The sequence below is a fragment of the Peromyscus californicus genome, unplaced genomic scaffold, assembly GCF_007827085.1.
Source record: "Peromyscus californicus insignis strain IS unplaced genomic scaffold, ASM782708v3 Scaffold_8__1_contigs__length_139910024, whole genome shotgun sequence".
Classification (NCBI taxonomy): domain Eukaryota; kingdom Metazoa; phylum Chordata; class Mammalia; order Rodentia; family Cricetidae; genus Peromyscus; species Peromyscus californicus.
The window spans coordinates 58,505,463-58,511,216 of record NW_026294606.1 but is presented as its reverse complement, the minus strand read 5'-3'; the positions used below and the strand labels follow the sequence as shown (position 1 = coordinate 58,511,216).

At 43.2% G+C, this 5,754-nt stretch overlaps 1 pseudogene; it reads right to left on the bottom strand.

Moving 5' to 3' along the window:
• Positions 1-2,768: 2,768 nt before the first annotated feature.
• Positions 2,769-3,608, bottom strand: LOC128104386 (40S ribosomal protein S2-like; annotated as a pseudogene).
• Between the last annotated feature and the right edge of the window lie 2,146 nt (positions 3,609-5,754).

Here is a 5,754-nt window from a genome sequence, read left to right as displayed (position 1 = left end):
TACCTCTTAACTTCAGGTCTCCACAATAGGGACTCAGTGATCTGAGTTCTGAGAAGGAATGCTGTGTGGACATTTCTACCTCTGCTGCAGCATCTCTTTTTTATTTGTTTGTTTGATTTGGTTTGTTTGTTTCCTTTTGCTTATTGACAAAGATCTTACTATACAGCCCTACTCACTCTGTAGAGCAGGCTAGCTTCAAATTCATCGACTCTGCCTGCCTCTGCCTCCCAAAATCTGGATGGAGTTAATGATGTGTACCACAACATCCAGTTCATACTGCTTTGAATTAGCCTGCCTGTCTTCCTTCCTCCTTCCTTCCTTCCTTCCTTCCTTCCTTCCTTCCTTCCTTCCTTCCTTCCTTCCTTCCTTCCTTCTTTGATTTTCTACCTTTCCAGCTCTTTGGAATTACCTCCCACAGAAAACATGCACACTTCAATCCTTATCTCAGGGTCTGTTTCTGGAGAAGTCCATCCTAACTCAAGGATGTTTTTACTGTGTAAAAACCAGTAACTCAGGAGTTGAGCAGTCCCCTGTCTTTGTACTAATTGACATTACAATTTTCTTAAGCAGTGGGCCTGTACTTCTGATGATTTTTATTCTTCACTGTTCATTTTCTATTCTCTCTTTCATTTGTTCTTGGTTGTTTTCATGGAATTGAGTTTCTTCTGGCTCAGTGCCTCTTGAACTCTAATCTTAGAGGTTGGTGCTACCCTCTGTGTTCTTGGTATGGCAGTTACGCATGAGTGCCTGTCATCTCCCTCTCCCCTGAGTTCTAAAATGAAGCAGGTAGCAAGATGGGTCCACAGTTATAAAATGCTAGGATTAGTGATTTCAGAATGTAATGATGTTCTAATGGGTGAGTTGTTTGTGTCACTGTTTCACATCATTGTACTGTGTGTGTGTGTGTGTGTGTGTGTGTGTGTGTACATGCTCGTGAGCTATTGGAAGGAATTAAGACTCTTTCACAGGCTAGGTGGGTGCTCTATCTCAGAACTAGGTTCACAACCCTTTGTGCTAGCATTTGAGCCCAAATTTTGAGAGCTTCTTTGTCCTACAGCTGTCAAGACAACCAATCCCAGCCAATATGCTTGCCTGAATTTTGTGAGCTGCCACTTTGGCTGGGCCAGTCCCTGGCTGATAACTCAGGATCTGAGACCACCATGTTAACACAGAAATGAGTCACCATGTGTGAGCTGGTAAACAGTCTTAGACTGCCTTAGGAAACATCTGCAATGCTGTGGCTGCATAGAGACATGTGGAAGTCATACATGTTGTAAATGCTTGTCAACCAAACTCATGCGGTCTTTGGGAATCTTTGAAAATGGCAGCATTTGAGTAAGTGGAGAAATTAATTCTTCTGACATAAAAATCTATATATAGAAAAAATATGAGCTCTAGCAAATAAATAAATGTAGAATCAAAGAAATAACAGGAAATCTTATTTGATACCACAAATATTTGTTCAGAAACTCTTTCCTGAGTGCGATGAGGAGCTTTGGAACATTACTAACCAGCACAAAAGAATCATCCTTCTTCAGACAATTCATCAGAGACAGGCACATCCATTTGCCAGTATTATGGGATTATTTTTTTAAGGCCTCACATTAAATTATCATATTTGATTTATTGATTGAACTATAGTGACATAATAAATCTATTGCAAACTTGTTGAGTTGTAAGTGAATAGTTAACAGTATAATAAATAAAATATGGACAGCTTCAGAAGTGAATCATTCTTGTACTAGTCACACTTTATTTTATGCAGATAACATACACACTTACTGAGGCAACCAAACACCTATGGTTCTGAGAGGCTCGTGCTGAGACTCAGCTTGAGTTAGGATGGACTTCTCAGGAAACAGACCCTGAGATAAGTTAAGGATTGAAGTGTGCATGTTTTCTGTGGGAGGCAATTCCAAGGAGCTGAAAAGGTAGGAAAGCAAGGAAGGAAGAAAGGAAGGAAGAAAGGAAGGAAGGAAGGAAGGAAGGAAGGAAGGAAGGAAGGAAGGAAGGAAGACCAATTCAGGGAGTGCTAAAAAGCAGGACTCCAATGTAGAAGTGGGGCTTGAGCCCATCAGATGTCTTTGAGAGATGGAGTAGAACACAGTTCAGAGTTGCCTCTCTCAAGGAATCAGCAGCTTGGGCTTTCCATGTTCCAATTCCCATCTAGTGTCTATCTGTCAGCAGTGAGACGTGATCCTTGTCTCCTGTGCTTCTACCCCAAGTGCAGGCGAGTCCAGCTACACATAGTTCTCAGGTGAAGAGTTACAGGAACTTCCAGAAGCAAGTGACCAGCAGATATAGGACAGGTGAGGCCAAGGGTACATGAGCAGACATTGAGAGCACCAAGACACAACTCTATCCATTCCCCCATCTTTTTTATCTGTGCTCTCCCCAGAGACAACCACTTCCAGTGTTTTGCTTTTTTTTTTTTTTTTTTTTTTTGCTATTAGCCTCTGTTTTCAAATCATATGCATTGCAGTTAATTACTCTATCAGTTATCTATAATTCTTACTGGTTTTTTTTTCCCAAAGGATTTATCTTTCTCTCTCTCTTTTTTTTTTTTTGGTTTTTCGAGACAGGGTTTCTCTGAGTAGCTTTGTGCCTTTCCTGGGACTCACTTGGTAGCCCAGGCTGGCCTTGAACTCACAGAGATCCGCCTGGCTCTGCCTCCCGAGTGCTGGGATTAAAGGCGTGCGCCACCACCGCCCGGCTTTCCCTCTCTTTTTAACAGACTTAATTCACTTTATTTTTCTTGTATGAAAAACCTATGTGGTCACCACAACTGGAGTTTGGGTCCTCTGAACAGAGACTCTGGTGTGGGTTTTCACAAGACTGTCAGTGAATTCCTGATAACAAGACTTGGTGAACACAGTCTCTTTCCAGAGGTCGAGAGGCGTGTGGTGGTGGTGGTGGTCAGGTATCTGTAGGTCTTGGAGATGGCATCAACGGTGGCCTTGGCAAAGTGGCCCAGGGTGGCAGTGCAGCCCTTGGCTGATATGTAGCAGTCATCAATACCAGCCAGCAGCAGTAGCTTCTTGGGCTCAGGAGCAGAGACGATGCCAGTATCTCTGGGGGCAGAGATGAGATTCACCAACATAGAGCCACAGCGGCCTGTCACCATGCACGGAACAGTGTGGGGCTTGCCAATCTTGTTCCCTCAGTAGCCCCTCCACACAGGGACAATGGAAACCTTGGCCAAGATGATGGCCCCTCAGATGCCAGTGGTTACTTCCTTAGAGCACTTAATACCAAGACCAACATGACCATTGTAGTCCCCAATAGCGACAAAAGCCTTAAACCTGGTCTGCTGGCCCTCCAGAGTCTGCTTCTGCGCTGGCATTATCTTTAGTGTCTTATGCTTTAGGGATACGCCCAGGGGGGAAAAAACCCAATAATCTCAGATTCCTTAATGGGAAGGGAGAACAGGTAGATCTCCTGCAGGGACTTATCCACTCCTTGTCTTTGGCTTTACCTCCACGAGCCTCGGCCTCAAGACCACAGCCCCTAAGACCACTGGCGGATCCTGCGAGGATGCCGCCAGGGCCTCCTAATCCTTGGCCCCGGGATCCTCCCGGCCCTGCCGCTGCACTGGCGTCATCCGCCATTTGGTGTTTTTCCGAAGAAGGTTATCTCTCTTTATACCCCAATGGTTCCTTTTCTCTTCCTCCCTTATCTTCTGAATGACGTCCTATGTAAAATTTGGGAGACATCAGTCACTTATTTGTACTTTCTGTGCTTTTAATAGAGTCTCATTCCATAGCCCGGACCGTGCTGACATCCACTACCAAGTCCAGGTTGGCCATGTATTAGCAGTGATCCTCCTGCATCACCCTCCACTGTCCTATTACAAAGTGAATAAAGGTCACACTGTCATACTGTGCACTCAACATAGTTAAGATGCTAAATTTCATCTTTCATTTTTCAAAATCATAATCAAGATAAAGAAGTTTTCCTCCCCCCCAATCTTTCCCAGCTTTCAAATGTCAGCTCCAGTACTGACTATCTTCTCACCTCACACGTCACGCTCTTTCTTTTCTCTGAATTCACTACCTTTCCATCCAGACCTCCTACAGAGCACTCACCTGGCTTTTCGTTGTCTTATGTTTGAGGTATGTATGTATAATACACGAGGAGATATTAAGACATTCTTAAAGCAGGCATTGTGCCCCATGCTCCCAGTAATTTGGAGAGTCAATACACATGTTGGACAATGTTGTATTTACATAATAATCTTACAGAAACCAAATCAGGTGAATGGCAATCGGCATTTAAGTTCATCATGGACAGAGTAAATTTGCAACCATCCCTTGTGCCTGTGATTACACTATAATCACTTTTCCTTGCTCTATCATTTTACTACTAAGGTGCTCTTGAAACAAGCCTATCCCTTTACATATTCTGCAATCTGTGCTGGTTACTTTTAGCAGCCAATTTTACACAATCTAGAATGATCTGGCAAGAGGGTTTCAATCCATGAATTGTTGACCTCAAGTTACCCTTTGGTCATGCCTATAGGGAACTATCTCGATTATTACTTGACTTATGAAGACTCAGCCCCTTGTGAGAGGCACCATTCCCAAGCTGTGGGGCCGTGAACTGTATGAAAGAAAGCAAGCAGGCATCGTCATGTGTGTATTCATTTCTCTTCACTTTTGGTTGTGGATGCGGTATGACCAGCTCCTCTCTCTGTGGCTTCCCTGTGCTGTGGATGGTGTGACCAGCTCCTCTCTCTGTGGCTTCCCTGTGCTGTGGATGGGGTGACCAGTTCCTCTCTCTGTGGCTTCCCTGTGCTGTGGATGGGGTGACCAGCTCCTCTCTTTGTGGCTTCCCTGTGCTGTGGATGGGGTGACCAGCTCCTCTCTCTGTGGCTTCCCTGTGCTGTGGATGGTATGACCAGCTCCTCTTTCTGTGGCTTCCCTGTGCTGTGGATGGCGTGACCAGCTGTTTCAGGCTCCTCTCTCTGTGGCTTCCCTGTGCTGTGGATGGTGTGACCTGCTGTTTAAGGCTCCTTTCTCTGTGGCTTCCCTGTGCTGTGGATGGTGTGACCAGCTGTTTCAGGCTCCTCTCTGTGACTTCCCTGTGCTGTGGATGGTATGACCAGCTCCTCTTTCTTTTTTTTTTTTTTTTTTTTTTTTTTTTTTTTTTTTTTTTTTTTTTTTTTTTTTTTTTAATTTATTTTAATTTATTTTGCAATACAATTCAGTTCTACATATTGGTCACGGATTCCCTTGTTCTCCCCCCTCCCGTCCCCCTCACCTTCCCCCCAACGCCCCCCCCCAATTTGTGTTGTTTCTTTTTTTTTTTTTTTTTTTTCCCCTTTTCTATTTTAATAAAAAGGAAAAAAAAGAAAAAGGTTATAACTAACAAAAGAAAAACTATATACAAAAGTACAATGACTATATACAATATATACAAGTAATAAATGTCTAAACAATGTCTAGTCCATTTGTATTTGACAAATTCAGAGAAAATAATTTCATTATCTATCCTATTTTGTTAAGTCCAAAATGTATCTAATTCACTTTCTATCCTAATTAATCTTCAACTATAACTAACTAACCTTCAACTATAACTAACTAATCTTCAACTCCCTCAGAGACCCAAGAAGGAAATAATATTAGCTAACAAAAATAAAAACAGAAAGTGCATGCAAGCAACTTCCAAAAAATTTGTGAGTTGACAGAAACAGCCAGCTGCCTGGACAGTCACCTGAGGTTTCTCCACAGTGTTGGGGCATCATCTTCAGCCTAT